At 55.0% G+C, this 18,588-nt stretch overlaps 1 long non-coding RNA gene across 5 annotated transcripts; it reads right to left on the minus strand.

Annotated features, from left to right (window-relative positions):
• Positions 1–1,480: 1,480 nt before the first annotated feature.
• LOC121043087 (uncharacterized) lies at positions 1,481–13,471 on the minus strand. Of its 5 annotated transcripts, none has more exons than XR_005796683.1 (4): positions 12,813–13,471; positions 11,474–11,652; positions 3,679–4,184; positions 1,481–1,587 (listed from the first exon to the last, which is right to left on the minus strand). It is a non-coding gene; the product is annotated as an uncharacterized LOC121043087 (long non-coding RNA). The 5 variants fall into 5 exon arrangements; XR_005796684.1 differs by lacking the exon at positions 12,813–13,471 and having other exon boundaries at positions 3,679–3,785; positions 4,052–4,184; positions 11,474–12,249; XR_005796680.1 differs by lacking the exon at positions 12,813–13,471 and having other exon boundaries at positions 11,474–12,249.
• Positions 13,472–18,588: the final 5,117 nt, after the last annotated feature.

The following is an 18,588-nucleotide window of genomic DNA, read 5'->3' on the forward strand; positions in this document are numbered from 1 at the left end:
TCTCTGCCCCTCTCCTACTTGTGTGCATGCTCTCTCTCTCTCTCTCTCTCTCTCTCAAAAATAAACATTTAAAAAATTTTTTAAGAATGAACACTAATGCTTCACAAATTTTCACGAAACAGAAAAGGAGAGAACACTTCCCAACTCAGAGACCAGCATTACCCTGATACTAAAACCAAAGACATCACAAGAAAACCGTGGGCCAGTATCCGCTGTAAATAAGAAGCAAAAATTCTCCACACAACACTAGTAAACCAAATCCAACACTATGTAAGAAAGGCCACACCACGACCAAATAGGACTCATCCCGAGGACGCGAGAATGACTTAGCCCCTGACAGGCAGTAAACGGAACGCACCCTACCAATGGGAAAGAGAAATACGCGGCACCTCAGGAGATGCACAAAAAACATCTGCCAAAATCCAGCCCCCTTCCGCGAAATCCTAAATCTGGGCAAACTAGGAACAGAAAGGGACGCCCTCCACTCGGTAAACATCACCTGAGAGAGCCAGCGCTGGCACCGGCCTCCGGAACGGGACTCGGCCGCCTGGGTGGACACCGAGCAGGAGGCCCAGCCAGAGCGCTCAGATGAGAGAAAGGAATAAAGGCACCAGACTGGAAAGGAAGAAGTAACCGTTCGCAGGTGACGTGCTTCTAAGTCCCGAGGAACCCGCTAGAACAGCACCAGCGCCAACAAGGGAGAGAAGCAGCGCTGCCAGCCGCCGGACCCGCGAGGCGGGCAGGGGGGCAGCACGGCTGGCCTGACCGCCCTGGAGAGGCCGTGCCCCCAGGGCTGCACCCCCCCCCCGCCCCCGCCCTGGCTGGTAAGGGGGCTCCCCGGGCCCGGAGTGTCCACGCGCGCGCACTTTACGCCGAACACCCGCTTTCCTTCCGGGCGTCCGGAAGTTGGGTGCGTGCCAGGCGGAGGGCGCCTATGTGCCCCGCCCTGCGAACGCTCCGGGGGCCGAGCGTCTAGCGAGCGTCCTGGCGGACGGTGTCCCACGCGTGTCGTTGCAGAGCACGTCCCGTGCGACTCCGCAAGCTGGCACATCTCTTCCCGTTGCTGAGCTTGCTTTGTATCGTTTCGCTGCGTGAAGTCACGGCTGTGACTCTGTGCCGAGTCCCGGGCTCCTACAGAATCAGCACAGTGAGAAGTGCTCCCGGGGACCCTTGACAGGGTGGCTGTAAAAGCGGGATTCCCTAGCGCTCAGACGCACCGACTCGTGTGAGAGCCTTATTTTGCGGAGGAAGGAGGAGGGGGTGAGGCGTGACGTACCCCTGGTGCCCGGGTGGCCGTGAAATCGTCCGTGGCGTGAAACACCAGCTGAGCTGCTGTCTGTAGTGAGGGTACAAGTTACCTGTGGGACCCGGAAATGACAGATCCAGTCCCAGGAGAGCGGGCTTGGGTCCCCTGGCTACCGGGAGGGGGACAGCGCCACGCAGGTGATGCTTGGGCTCCTCTTCTCCAGGTGGGTGGGAGGAAGCGTCTGAATCGCAAGAGTGGGGCTCGCGTGGGCCGAAAATGTTCAAAGTGTGCACTGCCCTTCTCTCCGAGTGGGAGAAGGAATGTTAGATCAGGTCCCTGGCCTGGAACAAAGTCTTAGATAAGACTGCTGCTGCGTACCCACCCCCCACCTCCTATTTCAGCTGGGATCTTCCCAGAAGCCGTAGGGTTAGCCCTGGAAAGACCGTAACTGTTAGGGGCGTGAGGAAATTTTCAGTAAGAAAAAAATGGAATTTTGGGGCATCTGGGTGGCTCATTCAGTTAAATGCCGACTTCGGCTCACGTCATGATCGTGCCATTCCCGAGTTCGAGCCCCGCGTCGGGCTCTGTGCTGACGGCTCAGAGCCTGGAGCCTGCTTCGGATTCTGTGCCTCCCTCTCTCTCTGCCCCTCCCCTGCTCACGCCCTCTCCCTCTCTCTCTCAAAAATAAACAAACGTTAAAAAAAAAAGAAAAAAAATGGAATTTTTGTAATGGCTTTGTTTTGTGGCTACTGCATCCACCTGTGTAGTAAAATATCGATACAAAACGTTAAATGCTGGTAACTTCATAAATGCTAAAGGGATCGTCCCACTCAGAAAAAGTGCCAAGAAAAAACACTAGTGGAACCCCACAGCCTTGTGTCGTGCAGCCACTGGGAGGGTCAGAATTTAAGCTGAGTATTGGAAACTCGAGTCTCCCTAAATGGTGGCTTTTTACCATCGTTTCCTCTACTGGAGCCTCTGGGGACACAGGTGCTCCCTGCAAACGGAGACACACTGGAGTCTGACAAGCTGGTGGGGCGGCTGATGAGCCCTTGGCGGTGACTCTCTGGCCTGAGGCGTGTCTCTGTGAGCAGGCGGGTTCTGACCCGGAGGACAGACGCTAACGAGGGCCAGGGAAAGCCTTGCGCTTGGACTCACAGGGTCTCTGCTGTGCGGCCGCGGAAGGCAAGCTACCCGTCCGCTTGGGATCCTTATTCAAAGGTCTTGTCCGGATTGGCCCCCAAGCAGAGACCAGACACTAGTGGCTGTGGGAGTTTCAGCCTCAGCAGGACAGGGCTGACAGAAGGCCCCAGGCGGGCCTCAGACCCGGGGACGATGCAGATTCAGGCCACGGGCGCGTGGGGTGCTAAACTGCACAAACGTCAGGGCTGCGGCTGGACAAGCCCACAGGAGAAGGCCTGCGTTCTGGAGGGGCCAACAGGGATCAAGTGTGACGGGCTGTGTGCTCAGGACACAGCCCGAGTGCATCCCCACCAGAGTCTTGCACATCTGCCAGAGCAGGTGGGCACGGCCTCCACACGTCTCGCCTTTCGACCTTGGACTTTGCAGGTAAGTGCACTGTGCAGAGGGGGAGGGAGCACTGGCCTCCATCTCAGCTGCCCCTGCTGCCGCACACACGCAGTCGGGCGGGGGACTGTCAGATGCGGCCGCTCCCTGGGTCAGCAGAAGAAGAGACCCATGCACGTTTAGAACTTCTGTGGAAATTGGGGCGCCTGGGTGGCGCAGTCGGTTAAGCATCCGACTTCAGCCAGGTCACGATCTCACGGTCCGTGAGTTCGAGCCCCGCGTCGGGCTCTGGGCTGATGGCTCAGAGCCTGGAGCCTGTTTCCGATTCTGTGTCTCCCTCTCTCTCTGCCGCTCCCCCGTTCATGCTCTGTCTCTCTCTGTCCCAAAAATAAATAAAAACGTTGAAAAAAAAATATTTTTAAAAAAAGAACTTCTGTGGAAATTGAGCACTCTGTCCTGCCCAAGCCCTGGAAACGTTTTTCTGTGGACACGCTTTTGTCCCCCGTGCACAAAACCCAGACGAAAGGGTCTGGGGGAGAAACAAGGGTGACTGAGGAAATGCCAAGTCATGATGACTGAACACGAGCTCCAAACCTGTAGCAATGAAAGCGAACGTGGGGTGGGGGCCGTGACCATCTCGGAAACCAAACAGCTACACCGGAGTTATCTGGGCCGGCCCGCGAACCCAGGGCCCCGGAAGCTCACAGCTGGGCTCTCCGAGCTCCGTGCCTTTTTCCTTTCGCCGCAACCCATCTTAGTGGCGCCAGGTCCCGGGAGGCCTCCTAGTGAGTCACTGAACTAGGGTGGTCTTGGGGACCCCGACAGAGCTGGCAACAAACATCCCAAAAAATGAAATCAAGAAAACAATTCCATTTACAACAGCAGCAAAAATGAAAATACTTAACGATACTTCCCGAATCGATCAGATTCAAGGCAATCCCTATCAGAATCCCAGCTGGCTGAACCCTCAAGTTCAGGTGACACTTCAGCGACCCCGAAGAGCCAAAAGAACCTTTAAAGAGAAAAGCAAAGTTGGAGAACTCACACTTACTGACTTCAAAACTTACAAGAATCAAGACATTGTGGCACCGGCATGAGGACACACACACGGATAAACATGCACAGGACTAGGGTCCGGAAGTGACCCAAACACCTACGTGTAGCCACCTGGCCCTCAGCAGGGGCCACGACCCTCAGTGGAGAGAGGAGAGTGTTTCCGGCAAACAGAGTTGAGACAGCTGCACGTGCACGTGCAAAAGAACGGAGCTGGAGCCTTACCTCACACCACGTACAGAAGTTAACTCGAAATGTATCAATAACTTCCACGTAAGCATTGCAACTATAAAACTTGTAAGGAACTGGGGATATATCTTCACGGCCCTGGGTTAGGCAAAGCTATTAAGCACCACACCTAAAAGAATAAGCAACAACAAAAAAAGATTAATTGGCCTCATCAAAATTTTAAAAATTTGTGCTTCCAAAGGATACTATCAAGGAAGTGAAAAGGCAACCCACAGAATGGGAGAAAGTATTTTCAAATCATACGTTTGATAAGAGACTTGTACCCAGAATGAAGAATGAGCCCTTACAGATCAACAGTGAAATGACATCCCAGCTGAAAAGTGCACAAAAATGGGGCACCCGGGGGGCTCAGTCGGTTAAGCGTCTGACTTCGGCTCAGGTCATGATCTCGCGGTTCATGGGTTCAAGCCCCGTGTCGGGCTCTCTGTTGTCAGTGTGGAGCCTGGAGCCTGTTTCAGAAACTCTGTCCCCCTCTCTCTCCGCCCCTCTCCTGCTCCTGCTCTCTCTCAAAAAATACACTTAAAAAAAAAATGCACAAAGAACCTGAAGAGACATTTCTCCAAAAAGACCGACAAATGGCCAATAGGCACAGAAAAGATGCCCAGCATCATTAACCACCAGGGAGGTGCGAATCGAACCCACAGTGAGACACCGCCTCACACCCATCAGGCCAGCACTCTGCGTCCTCTCCAACGCGTTCCCGGACTTCCCGCCGCCCCGTCTTCTTTGGATTACGGCTGGCGCTCGGGAAGGACGCGCAGAGGGGGTGGCAGCGCTTCAGAAACAACAGTGCTGAGAGGCGAGGTTGTGCGGCTGCAAGACTGACACGATGAGGGAGGGGCTGCTGAGCAGAGGCGCCCGGGAGCAGCAGGCCCCGCAAGGGAGGCATGGCGACCGGGCCCAGGGTCCCGCTGGCCACTCAGCTGAGACAGGCACATCCCAACCCTTCCTACTCGGCTCTATCGTGGACGGTCCCCTCAGGCCAGACAGGCTCCGCTCCTTCCCTGGACGCCGGCCGTGCAGCATCCTCCCCCGGACCAAGCGGCCGTGCACCAGCGCACGGCCAGGACACCTTCTCCTTTGACGGGCGGGGACGTGCTCCCCTCTGCTCAGCGCCCACAGCTGCTCCTGCAGAGAGACGCTGGCCCTGCGGATACGGAGCTCTTTGGCGGTCAGGCTGTCTGTCCACCGTGTCCTGAGGTGCTCGTTCAGGCTGGTGGTCTGAATGCCAACAGGGAAACGGAGTCACGTGTGTCCATGCGGCGGAGGACACCACCATGCAGTGGTCAGCAATCCAGGGACAGAGCCACACAGGTGTCCTGCCGAAGGAAGCCTGGGAACAGGCCCGGAATGTTCTTTCTCTGGGGGAGTCCCATGGGCGAGCACGTATGGAAAATGTGATTCAGCTGGATGCCCAGGTTAGTGCTGACCCACGCGTAACTCAATATTTTTTAATGAGAAAAGAAATAAAACCCTAACGTAGCACCTTATCTTCAAAGAGCTTCCCACCAAAGCTTCCCGTTTTCCGGGGGCCAGAAAGTGCCCCTCCTGGGCTCCTGCGATCCCCCGCTCTGTGGCAGCCATGGCCACCCTCACAGGTGCACCTGAAGCAAGGTGGCCCCACGCCCTCTGACTGCCTCTCCAGCGCCCCTGAAAAACAGTGGCCAGGCAGGGGGATGTCGAAAGAGCACTAGGCCTTCCTGAGAAAACCGGGCGGCCTCAGAGGTCAAGAGGCTGCGAGAGGCGGCAGCCGATGGCACCCAGCCCTGGTGCGGTGGGTCCAGGACGGCTGCCACGGCCACCTGCACCACCTCCTTCGGCCAGGTGCTGAAGAAGTTATTTCGGGAAACTTCTTTGGTTGTACATTCACGGTCCAATGCTTTCCCATAAAGCGCGGTAGCCTCCCGGGCAGCTGACCTCAGCGAGAGCACACGTGCGGGTGTCCATGCCAAGAGCGCACGGCACGCCCGGTCTCACCGTGGACGCGAGGCTACCTGCACACCCTCAGCGACCTCCAGCTCTGCCGTCCCCATGGACACCTATCGGCTGGAAGCTGTGGCACACGGCTGTGCAGCTGCCTCTCAGCACCTAGGCAGGCCCTGGTGGCGGTCACCATTCAGAAGGAGCCATGCAGCCACTGGCTGGACACGCAAGCCCACCGTGTGCCAGGCGTATTTAAGGTTGGCACACATTCTCCCCTGCCGTCCTTCTAAAACCCGGAAGTCAGTTCTAGCAAAGGCCCACCATTCCATCATCAGAATGCTGAGGTCACTGTGCTTTCAAGTTCAGACTACGAATGACAGTGTGGCAGGACAAAAGCCGTAAGATCTCTAAACAGACGCAGAAAAGGCACCTGCCAAAATCCCACACACTCGTGATAAAAAAACAATCACACTCACCAAAGAGCACATAGGCAAGACAATGATATAAAAGGTATCCAAGTTGGAAAGGAAGAAGTAAACTCTCTCTGCAGGTGGCATGATGGAAAACCCAAAAACATCTACCAGAACATTATTAGAGCTAGTAAGTGAATTCAACCGAGTTTCAGGGTACAAGGTCAACACAAGAAAGTCGGTTTTGTCTGTTTACGCCTATAACAAACAACCCAACTAGAAAATTAGGAACCAGTTCAACTTCCAATATCACCAAACAAGAAAATATCTATGAATGGAATCAATTTAACCAAGGAAGCAAAAGACTTACACACTGAGAGCTACAGAACACTGGCGAAAGAAACCAAAGAAGGTCTAAACAAATGGAAACTCATCCCACGTTCGTGGGGTGAAAGGACTTCATTGTGCTAAGAGGGCGGCACTCCCCAAAGCAATCTGCAGATGTGACCCAGTCCTCACCCAAATCCCCAAATCGTTGAAGAAACTGACAACCCAGATACAAGATGCCCAGAAGAGCCAAACTAATCTTGAGAGAAAAAAAGTCGGAGGACCCACACATTCTGACCTCGCAACACACTACAAGGCTTCGGTAGTCGAGGCAGCGTGGTGCTGACATCAGGACACACACACACACACAGATCAACGGAGTAAAACTGAGTCCAGGAACGAACTCACAGAGCTTTTGTTTGCAAATCCCTTATCTGGCAAGAGTCTAGCGTCCAAAACATGTAACTATTACGTCTCCACAATGACAAATAAGCCGATGAAAAATGGGCAAAGAATCTGAACAGACATTTCTCCAAAGAAGATGTACAAATGGCCAACAAGCTCACGAAAAGATCAACGTCTTCAGCCGTCAGGGAAAGGCAAGCGATCGCACACCGAAAGACACCCTTCACCCCCCACAGCCCTTCACATGCACCCTCACGCTTGACCCTGCTCCGCAGATGAAAGAAACAAGGCTCAGGATATTTACGTCACGTCCCCCAAACAGCTGCTGAAGGCGAGAACCCATACCAAGAGACACGGAGACTGCTGGGACCCCGAAGGCCACGGCTGCACTAGGGCCCCCCGCCCACCTTCACGGGGTGTGAGTCGGTGCGCCCAGCACAAACGTGAAGCCATATGTGGATTCTAAATGGTCTAGAAGCCAAAAGAATGTGAATGGGACTTTTAAAACATGCTTAACTTTAAACAATATACCCAAAACAATGTCATCTCAATGTGTCATCAACATAAAAAACTGATGCATTAGTTCATACTTTGTATCCTAGTGAGTCTTCGAAGTCAGCATGCATTTTACGCCCACAACGCAGCTCCATGGGGACCGGCCACATCTCGGGTTCAAAGCCACACGTGGCTGCTGGCAGCCACTGTCTGATCCTCTGCTTAGTGGCCATGTGACCTTCAGCAAGTCCCTTCTTCTTGTATTGTGAATTGTGTCCTGTGCTTTCCTCACTGAAAGATCGTAACAGGACGGAGCTCATCAAGGACTGGCCAGAGGCAATGCAGCCACGGAACAAGTGCATCAGTGGTGGTTCGCCGGTGCCTACACTCCATTTTCCCCCCAAAACATACCTTTTTATTCCTGTATAAAAAGCACAGCCTCTCCTCTTTGTGTCTCCCTCACCCAACCCCCCCGGGGCACTATACGTGGTGTGCAGGGCAGGGGTGACGAGGCTTCTGCTCCGCACCCTGCCCACGGGCTGAGCTCTGCCCCAGGTCATTTCAGGTACCCGCTGGGCACACCATAGGCTGCCGGGCCGGGCCAGGGGTCCCAGCTCACACATACTGCGTGGCAGAGTTGTGTTTAGGGTAGGAGCGGGGTACCCGGTACCCATCTTTGCTGTCACTCCCGGAACAGGAGCAAGTGAGCAGCGCACCTCCCAGAATGACCAGGGCAGACCCCACCCAGCCAATGAAGACAGCGGGACGAAGCTTGTACCTAACATTCATGGGGGGCACCGGTTTATAAAAGTCTGTGACAGGGGTGCTCGGGTGACTCACTTAATCATCTCTTTTTTAAATAAGGGTTTTCTTGGTGTTTACTTATTTTTGAGAGAGAGAGAGACAGAGTGTGGGTGGGGGGAGGGGCAGAGAGAGAGGGAGACACAGAATCCGAAGCAGGCTCCAGGCTCTGAGCTGTCAGCACAGGGCCTGACGCAGGACTCGAATGCGAGATCATGACCTGAGCCAAAGTCAGACGCTTAGTCGACTGAGCCACCCAGGTGCCCCTAAGCACCTGCCTCTTGATTTCAGCTCAGGTCATGATCTCATGGTCCTGAGATCGAGCCTGTGTTAGCCTTGGGGCCTGCTTAAGCTTCTCTCTCTTCCTCTCCCTCTGCCCCTCCCCTGCCCTCTCTCTCTCTCAAAAAAAAAAAAAAAAAAAAAAAAAGTCTGTGACAATCTGGTGGCCACGCCAGAACAAGTTGTCCTGTTGGAGGCAGCAGGGCCTTTCACGATGAAAATAATGCCTCCGTCAAGGCTACCCGGGCCTTCTTCACTTGGTCCTCTCCCCTGCAGCTTGCACACCTCGTGCCCATCGTGTCCGAGCGTGGCCAGGAAGCCCAGCCCCCGGGACGCCGCCATCAGGTGGCCTGTGTGGCCGATCTTGCAGCTCAACACGCCGGTGCCCTGCGTGACGCAGTCCATCCACAGCCCCTTGTACCTCGCCTGGCCGGTGATGCTGTTGTCGCCCTCCTGCGAGCTCACGTGCCACGGCGGGATGGCGGTGCACGCCACCAGGCCGACCCAACCCAGCAGAGCCACAAAACCTTCATTTCAAGAGCTGCGCCTCCACTAGAACATTCTGTAGTTATCCCTCACGCCTCCCCACAGCCCTACCGCCGGCAGGTAGGGTTCCCTCCACTGGACGTTGACAGTGCTCCGCACCCACGCAACGGCCTGAGGTGGGCGTGGGCTCTGCCTCTCCTCCGCACCGCCCCACCCCGCCCCCTCCCAGCGCTCCTCCCTCGCCACGCCCCCACCTCCCCTCCCAGCGCCCCTGCCCCCCTCCTCCGCCCTCCTCCCACCTGTCTCACTCCTCCCCGCGATCTCTAACGCTCTTCCGGCAGGCAGCGGTCAGCTCCTCACTCCCAGAGAAGGCCCCCCCGCACCGCGCCTCCTCCGCCCTGCCCTCCGCTCCGTCAGGTCGAGGCCCTGATCCAGGGCTCCTCCTCAAGCCCTTGCGGCCCTTTCCTTCCCGATGCTTGGCCTATGATTTCTCATTTGCTTTTCATTTTCACCCCATCCCTGCCTTGCGTCTACCTGCCGTGGTGCTCTCTCCGTGGGGGCTGTGCGGCACTGCCTGCAGGGCTCCGTCCTCGGGGACCACCTCATGTCCACTGAGGGCCTCCTGCACCCCGGCCCCAGAACACAGGGAACACACCGGCGGGCCACCTGCTGGAGCTCACAGGGAGGGACAGGGGTCCAGAGAGCACACGCCACCCCCGCAGTGCCCACCGCACGCGACGGGACACAGCGCCCGTCAGCGCGCCACACGAGCCGAGGCTGTGTGTTGCTGCGGCCTCGGAAAATGGCTTGTGTCTGAGCCCCCGTGGCCGTTGCCAGGAGTGGCCCGACCAACCTCCGGCTTCATCCGCACGGCACCCCCAGGCTCCGCCACCCCGGCACCAACACCGTTCCTTACCCCCATCCGGGCTCCACCCATTTACTTCACGAAGAAGTCTCTACTAGGTTCATCCCCTGCCTTCTCGTACTCGCAAGAATCACCATCACGCCCCGTGTGACGCTTATAAAGCTGGCCACGAGAATCACGCTTCAGGATGCTCACGTGGCTTTTTTTCCCGGATGGCTTTTCATCTTCACTGGCTTGGTGGTCTGTGCCGACCGAAAACACAAATTGAGGGTGCCTGGGTGGCTCAGTTGAGCGTCTGACTCTTGATCTCGGCTCAGGTCGTGATGCACCAGGGTCATGGGATCAAGCCTCCCATCACGCCTGTTTGGGATTCTGTTTTTCTCCCTCTGCCCCTCTCCCCCACTCGTGCTCTCTCTCTCTCAAAAATAAAAAGTAAAAACAAAACACAAACTGATACATAAATATATGGATCTGCTGCTCACTCAGCAAGCTGCCGTTTCAAAACCAGAGGGAAAGATTCAAAATCTTGTAGAAGTCTCCAATCTTTCCAATGGACTTTATTCTCTTTTTACTAATGTTTGGTAAAGAGCAAATCTATGAGCACAGCCCCAGTCGAAGCACAGAGAGGGAAGCCACAAAAGCTTCCTGGGGCTTCAGGAGGAGTGACAGCAAAGTGATCCATCAACACTACGCCTGCCAGGAAAGCATCGGTTTAGAAAACGCTCCTTCAAAAGTAACTTTTAAAGAAATAATCAGAGTGAGAAAATATATACAGAAACAGACCCCAGACCAGACAGAGAGAGGACCAGGTGCAATGGCCTGCGCAGGTGACGGGGCATCACCTCACTGCCACCCAAACGCGCGCGCCAGTGGGGCCGCGTCGGGGGAGACCCGGCACCAGGTCACCCGCCAAACACGAGCCACGCATACGCAGCCACTCCTCCGCTCCCCGAACTACACATCCGGTGGGATGGCGGGAACAAAAAAGACAGAAAGTGACAAGTGCTGTCAAGGGTGTAGAGAAAACAGTTCCTTGCACACCGCTGGTAGGAATGAAAACTGGTGGAACCACTTTAGGAAACAGCCGGGCAGCTCCTCCATGAGGCAAATGCAGAATCACCACGAGACCCACAACTCCACCTCGTGGTGTCCAAATAAACACCTGTACGTGAATGTTCACGGCAGTAACGTCCACAAGAGCCCAGAGGACGAACGATCCAGACGCTCCTCAACACATGAACGGGAACGTGAAAAGTGGTATATTCTCAGCCACGAAAAGGAACGGAGTACTGATCTACGCTGCACCGTGGGTGAATCGCGAACACACGGCAAGCGAAAGAACGTGGACACGAAAGGACAAGTATCGTACGATCCACTCTGTAAAATATCCAGAACAGGCAAACTCACAGAAACAGAAAGCTGGTAAGTGGTTGTCAGGAGCTGGTGGCGGGGGAGAGGAGTGTGGGGTTTCTGTTCCGGGTAACACGGGGTTCCGGAACCAGGCGGAGGCAGTCGTGACACCAGACTGCAGATGTGCTTCCTGCCGCGGAACTGGAGACTTTCAGATGGTTCAAATGATGAATTTTCTGTTATGTAAATTTTATCACAATTAAAAGCAGCACAAAATGAAGGTTTCCAGAACTTTCTGCCATTTTCCATGAGAGAACAAGAAGAGTCGGGACAGAACATGAGGCACAGAGAGAAATCCCACGTCCACGCGCAGCAAGCGGCCAAATACCGTGGCCCGTGAGCTACATGTGGGCCACACGCATTTCTGTTTGGCCAGCCAGGCACCTTTGTGCAATTTCAGCAATGTTTAGCATTCGGATCATTTCAGCGTAACAATCCCAGTTCCTGCAACCTGGACAAATCAGCAGCCTGGCCGTGCGGGCCACCACACCCGCATGTCCTCTGAGAGGTGGCCAGGCCGCTCACGGCGTGGACACGGTTGAAGCAGCAAATGGCAGACCATGAAGGGAACGGCCCGTCTCCTCCCCAGGACAGATTACAGAAACCTAGGAGATGCAACTTGACACTGCTCAGGGAGAACATCACGTTAAACAGCTCCTGAACTCCAAGGCCTGGCGCTGCATTCAAAAACGGAAATGTATTGGGGCGCCCGGGTGGCTCAGTCGACTAAGCGTCCGACTTCGGCTCAGGTCACGATCTCGCGGTTCGTGGGTTGAAGCCCCGCTCTGTGCTGACAGCTCGGAGCCTGGAGCCTGTTTTGGACTCTGTGTCTCCCTCTCTCTCTGCCCCTCCCCCACTCGCACTGTCTCCTTCTGTCTAAAAAATAAACATTTAAAATCATTTAAAATGATTTTAAAATCATAAAAATCATAAAAATGATTTTTAAAAAATGGAAATGTATTTAGAACAACACAAGTCAAACTACCTGATTCTAAAACTTCATTCCAGGGGTGCCTGAAGGGCTCAGTCAGTTAAGTGTCAGACTTCAGCTCAGGTCATGATCTCATGGTTTGTGGGTTCGAGCCCCGTGTCGGGTTCTGTGCTGACAGCTCAGAGCTTGGAGCCTGCTTCGGATTCTGTGTCTCCCTCTCTCTGCCCCTCCCCCACTCATGCCTGTCTCTCTCTCTGTCTCCCTCTCTCTCTCTCTCAAAAATAACGTTAAAAAAATAAATAAAAAATATAAAACATCACTCCCTTCCCCATGAAGCGATACACAAATCCCGTCACGGAGCCCTGTATTCATTATAGCACCACGCTTTTCAAAAGCAAAACCTACCTCAGTCTTTTCCATCAGGTTTTTTTCTTTGTTCCACTGGACAAAGGGAGCTATTTACACCATCATCCGACACAGGAAAGAGGGAGAAAACAGATAGGAGAGGTAAAGGAAAGCCAGCGACAAGGACACCTAGTGCCTTTTAAACCATTTTTGGTTTTAGTCTTGAAAAAGATGTGGCTACATTGTTGCCAAGTTCACAATTAAACTGTGACAACATCATTTATTTAAAACAAAAACCCTACAAAGGGCCAAGGGCAGCCAAGAGAGGGCTGGACCTCAGGCCTCTGTCTCAGCTGTCACGTGAATGTGCAAGGCACTGACACCCAGTCCCCAAGCAGTGCTCTTTACCAACTGTTCTGTATCCCACTGGATTCTGACTTCTGCTTGAGTCAAAGCAAGGCCTCAGCAAACTCAGGGAGTGCAGGTCTCAACTCCATTGCCAAGGCCACACTGAGGACCCCTTTGACTGCACCCACCTCATTCCCCTCACAATCCCTGTAGCCCCCCTCCACAGAGGAAAGGGACTGAGAACAAACCCTACCTGATAATACCATTTTCTTGGCCTGGATTTTCTTTCCAAATGGAGAACGTAGTTTCTTTTTTTTAGTTTAAAAAAAAGTTTATTTTTAATGTTTATTTTTGAGAGAGCGAGACAGAGAGTGAAAGAGAGACAGAGAGAAGGAGAGCACTAGTGGGGTAGGGGCAGAGAGAGGGAGACACAGAATCCGAAGCAGGCTCCAGGCTCCGAGCTGTCAGCACAGAGCCCGATGAGGGGCTTAAACTCACAAACCGTGAGATCATGACCTGAGCTGAAGTCGGATGCTCAACCGACTGAGCCACCCAGGCGCCCCTAGAATGTACTTTTTTCCAAGCACTGCTACAAGCCACAGATAACATTCATTTACTGGGAACATTTCCGGATCATGATAAATAGTTAGAACTTCTGTTAAAACACTAAGCGGACCATCACCAATGTGGCCCCTGGGAAGACCAAATATGGCGCCTGGGACGTGAGATCAGGTCCAGGTGGCCCTGACACCCCCAGCCCGCGGCTGCCGGTCCTCAGAACTCACCAAAAGGGTTCACACTGGCAAATAACCACACCCACCCCTCCTAGGACTGATTCCAATCCCAACCCACAACACAGAAAAGCAGTGCACCTTATGAAATTTGAAATAAACGAACTTTAAGCGAACACAAAGTACCTAGTTTTAGATTGATCAAAATGACATGCAAACTAAGAAAGGCCCAGGGGTTACCCAAATAAAAAAATGTAACATACTGAAGACTGTGCCTTTAAAAATGAAATAGTAACAGCAAATAAAAGACTCAAACCTGGTGTTCCCCCCATCTTCCCTGATTTGGGGGGTTTGGTTCCTTTTCTTTCTACTTCTTTGAGTTTCTAGCTTCATCTGTTCAGTATTCTCTCCTTCCTTTAATCAAAGAAATCTTTCAACGTGACTCCCAGGGGGAGAAACGCAAAGCCAACGTTGAAACAATGTCTTTGATGGGAAGAAACTGAAACTGCACGGAGAAGCGATAAGATCACCTCCTCCGGCTCCTTCTCCAGTCTGACACCAAAGCCCTTGCTCCAGGCGGCCTGTGCGTGTCTGTGCGCACACGCTGCCCCGGTCCCATTCTCAACACTGCGGGGGGGGGGGGGGGGGTCGATCAGACTAAACTACTACCAGAGCCAAGCCAGCTTGTGAACAAAAATCACAACCTGCCCAGCAAAGGCCACCTTTTCTTCCCAAAACTATTCTGTTATCTCACGAGGGCAACTTTATCTTTCACCCGGACAGCTTGGAATCGTGACCATCTCCCATGGCCCCGCCTTCATCTGTAACTGTAAGAAAACACACAAGGCTGGGCTGCATCGTGTAAGGCCCCAGGGCAAGCAACAGGTCGACTCTGAGGGCCAGCTGACGTGGCCCTGACGTCCGATGACCTGTCATGCCCGGAGCCCATGGTGTGTACAGCTGAGTTTACACCTAAAACACAGCAACAGCAACCTCACGTCGGCCCGCAGCCAAAAGAAGAGCAAAGACACGCCGCCCACAAGGTCTGTATTGGACCTGACAGTCCACGGATGGCATTCGATCTTGACCCCCGTTACTACATTAATCTCTCTAGGAACAGTTTCAGTTAACAGGTCCTGAGCATTTTCCTGGGGGGTTATATGTCTTCATGCTCATGTTTTGCTTAAAATTTTTTAACGTTTATTTTTGGGAGAGAGAGAGAGAGTGCGCGAGCAAGAGCCAGCGAGTGGGGGAGGGGCAGAGAGAGAGGGAGACACAGAATCCCAAGCAGACTCCAGGCTCTGAGCTGTCAGCACAGAGCCCAATGGGGCTCAAACCCACGAAAGCGAGTTGATGACCTGAGCCGAAGTTGGACGCTTAACCGACTCAGCCGCCCAAGGGCCCCCTCACGCTTGTAGTTTTAAATATTGCAACCAAGTCTTGGGGAGCCTGTGTGGCTCAGTCGGTTAAGTGTCTGACTTCAGCTCAGGTCATGCTCTCACAGTCTGTGAGTTCAAGCCTCGCGCCGGGCTCTGTACTGACAGCTCAGAGCCCGCAGTCTGCTTCGGATTCTGTCTCCCTCTCTCTCTCTCTCTGCCCCTCCCCCGCTCATGCTCTGTCCCTCTCACTCTCAAAAATGAATGTTTAAAAAAAATTTTTTTTTAAAGACATATTACAACCAAGTCCTGGGAACGCAGGCATACACTCCACTGCGAAGAGCCCGTTTGCCAACTCTAGCGGAGAACTTACCGATTTAGACGCATCAGACTGAAAGAAAAGGGAAAAAAACCCTGTAAACTCAAGGTGTTACAAGATTACGGGGTGTTACCAGCAAAGTGACGAAGAGGAGGGCAGGTCTGAAGGCAGGCGGTGAGGAGCCCCCTAAGGTAGGCCGGGAGCTGGGCAGGAAGCCTTTAGCGTAGAGGAATGGGGTGGGGGGGGAGGGGTGAGCACATCCACAGCATCTCCCCAAGAGGGAGGACAGCCCTTGGGGACAAGCGGGATGTCCCTCCCCCCACCCCACCAGGGCTGGCCCAGGCGCTTTCCCTGCGCGGTGGGCGTGGCGCGGGGCAAGGGCCGGGCCGGAGCAGGAGGCCGGCGGGCAGGGCAGCTCGCAGAACAGAAGGAGCACGTGCGAGAGGGGAGCACGGTCACGGAGGGCACGGCCGGGGTCACCGAGAGGAACGAGGTCAGCAACAGGAACAGCTCGCTGAGGCCATGGCCGGGCCTCCTCTGGGCCCCTTTGCGCCCACGGACCGGGTCCCACCGCCCCTGCGGCTCTTCCGGGTTCCCGGACACCCCCCCCCCGCCCCCCAAAACGACCGGACACACTCCCGGGGCAGCGCAGCCACGACGTTCAGCTCTGCGCGTGCGCAGCTGCCATCCCCCGCCCCCTACCGCCGCCACGTGCCACGCCTCGCGCTGCCGCGGGGGGCCTCTGGGAAGGCGGGCGGGCGCATGCGCGCGTCGGTGGGCGGCACGGGAGAGGCCTGCGGTGGAGCCTCACGCCTTCCGCCCCGGGCGCGCTCGGCTCCGGACACTCAAGGAGCGCAGACGACGCGGGGCTTTGGCCGATTGAAGGCCAAATGGGAAAGTGTTGGAGAAAAGCTCACAGAGGCGCTGTCGGTGGCCAGGGCCCACGTGGTGCGGTGGGCGCGTGACAGGAGCGAGGTGTGCTGGGCGCCGGGCCTCCAGCTGGGGCGGGGAGGCAGATGAGCGTGTTCTGCGGGGTTTGGGAGGAGGGGAGCACCCCAAACACACAGCGGGGTCGACTGAGTGTGGGGAGGCCGCCCGGAGAGGCGACGGCGGACGCCTGGCGGACGGGGAGCTGTGTGCACAGGGCACAGCCAGGGCCGGCGGATGATGGGGTGATTCTTGTGGGTGCGCCCACGCGCCGGGCGTGCAAGCGGAGGCCGGGTTCCCTCAGGAGCACGGCCTTTGTGCAAATGCTTGGTTTGGGAGGTGGGCCCGGGAAGCACGGGCAAGGGAGCAGCCCCGGAGGCGGCGAGGCCAGGCCCCGGGGTATTGACGAGCTGGTCGGTGCAGGGGGCTTGGGGAGGACGGAGACGACGCCCCCAGGGTTAGCTGGCCCCCACTCACCCTCCGATGGGGCACGGACTCCTGGGCCCAGAGGGGCCCTAGCGAAGGCGCTCACACGTGACTGTGGAAGGAAGGCGCGCAGGGGAACAGCCGGTGCTAAAAATGCGCGGCCTGGGCGGGTGCACCTGTACGTGCCTGCAGGGGAAGGGTTGCGCGGGGTGGCGTGTGTGTCTGTGTAGGAGTATGGGCGCACCAGCGGGTCCGGGAGCATATAACAGTATCCTAACGTTAGCATTTGAGAGGTCACTGGGCCTTAGTGGACAGACGGCGCACCGGGCAGGGAGGCCTGCAGGAAGCTGAGGTCCCCTGGGAGACCGAAGCGAGGTGGCCAGCCCAGGATGGAAGGAGGAGGTGGAAACTAGGAGCTGAGGGCGCTGCGCAGGGTTCCGGTTGCGCGGCTGGCAGACTAGGGCGGTCTTCTGACCCTGAGACCCCCGTCACGGGAAACCACCTGAAAAAATACGGAGGAGGCTGGGACAGGTTTCTTTTGCGTTACAGTTTGATTGTTTTATAGGTTCTAGTGCCTTTGTTTGAGATGATTAAAGATGCAGTTTTCCTGCCTTCTGAACAAATGGACGTTAAGTAAATAGCTGTTTTCCTGCTTTGGTGAGTAATGGCCAGACAGAAGCCTTCTGTCGTGTGTAGCTGGCCTCACGCTGCCGGCCGAGTATGTGCCCCCAAAGCTTTGCATAAAGATGGCATCTAATCGACAATTGTGCCTGGATTCGCTCGGGCCCCACGGAGGCTGAACTCATTCTATTCAGAGCGCCACAGGAACAATAACCAAAAAAGGATACCATGAAGGCAACATCTATCATATGCTTCTTAAAAAACCCCATTGTCAGCATCAGTGACAATGGCATTACCGCTCAGTCACTAAGATTAAAAATTAGTCATACGTGGAAAATAGAAACAGGTTTTCAGGGAGAAGGAAGCTTTGGTTCCACTGAATAATGCCCCCTTTTTTGCTTGGTAAATAAATGATGCATATTTTCTGATGATGAATATTTTTGAGGGTAGCTATGTCTCGGTGGTCCCAGGTTTGGGGTAAACGCCTTGCTGTCAGTTGACTGGCTGGGCAGATGTCAAAAATATTGTATAAATTATTTCCCAAACTATCTGACGATGAGGTATTCAGCAGTGACAGGAGAGTAAGCTCCGTCTAGAATGTGAATCTTTCTGGCTTAGGTCACAAAATGAATCACGGTTTTTGGAATTAAGGGTTTTTTCCCTACCTATCACGAGTTATCAGTGTGGCACAGTCATTATCCAGGGCAACGTTTGGCCGGCCCGTGCCCTCTCACCCCTGCAAACCACCCACCCACAGAGCCCTACCCCCTGCTACTCCTCTGCCTCCCCCCGCCCCGCCCCAGCCCACGGTCAGTGGGGGACCTTGCTCCCTCTACCAGCAACACATAGAAACAGTCCACGGGGAGCCCCTGTACCCTCCCAACCCCGCACACGCCAGGCCTGTGTCCCCCTTTCCTCTGCCTTCTGTGCTGTGGTTAGACTGTCGGTGCTTGTGGGAAAGGCCGGCCGGCCATATGGCCCACCCCGACCCTATGACCCGGTGTCACGCCAGTCCTGTGCTCCCGCTACAGTAGAACTCCCGGACATGTGTTCATTCCCTGTGTCCACTTCCTCTCCTTCAGCTCGCT

The sequence above is a fragment of the Herpailurus yagouaroundi genome, unplaced genomic scaffold (genome assembly GCF_014898765.1).
Source record: "Herpailurus yagouaroundi ecotype Mexico unplaced genomic scaffold, PumYag 186, whole genome shotgun sequence".
Classification (NCBI taxonomy): Eukaryota; Metazoa; Chordata; class Mammalia; order Carnivora; family Felidae; genus Herpailurus; species Herpailurus yagouaroundi.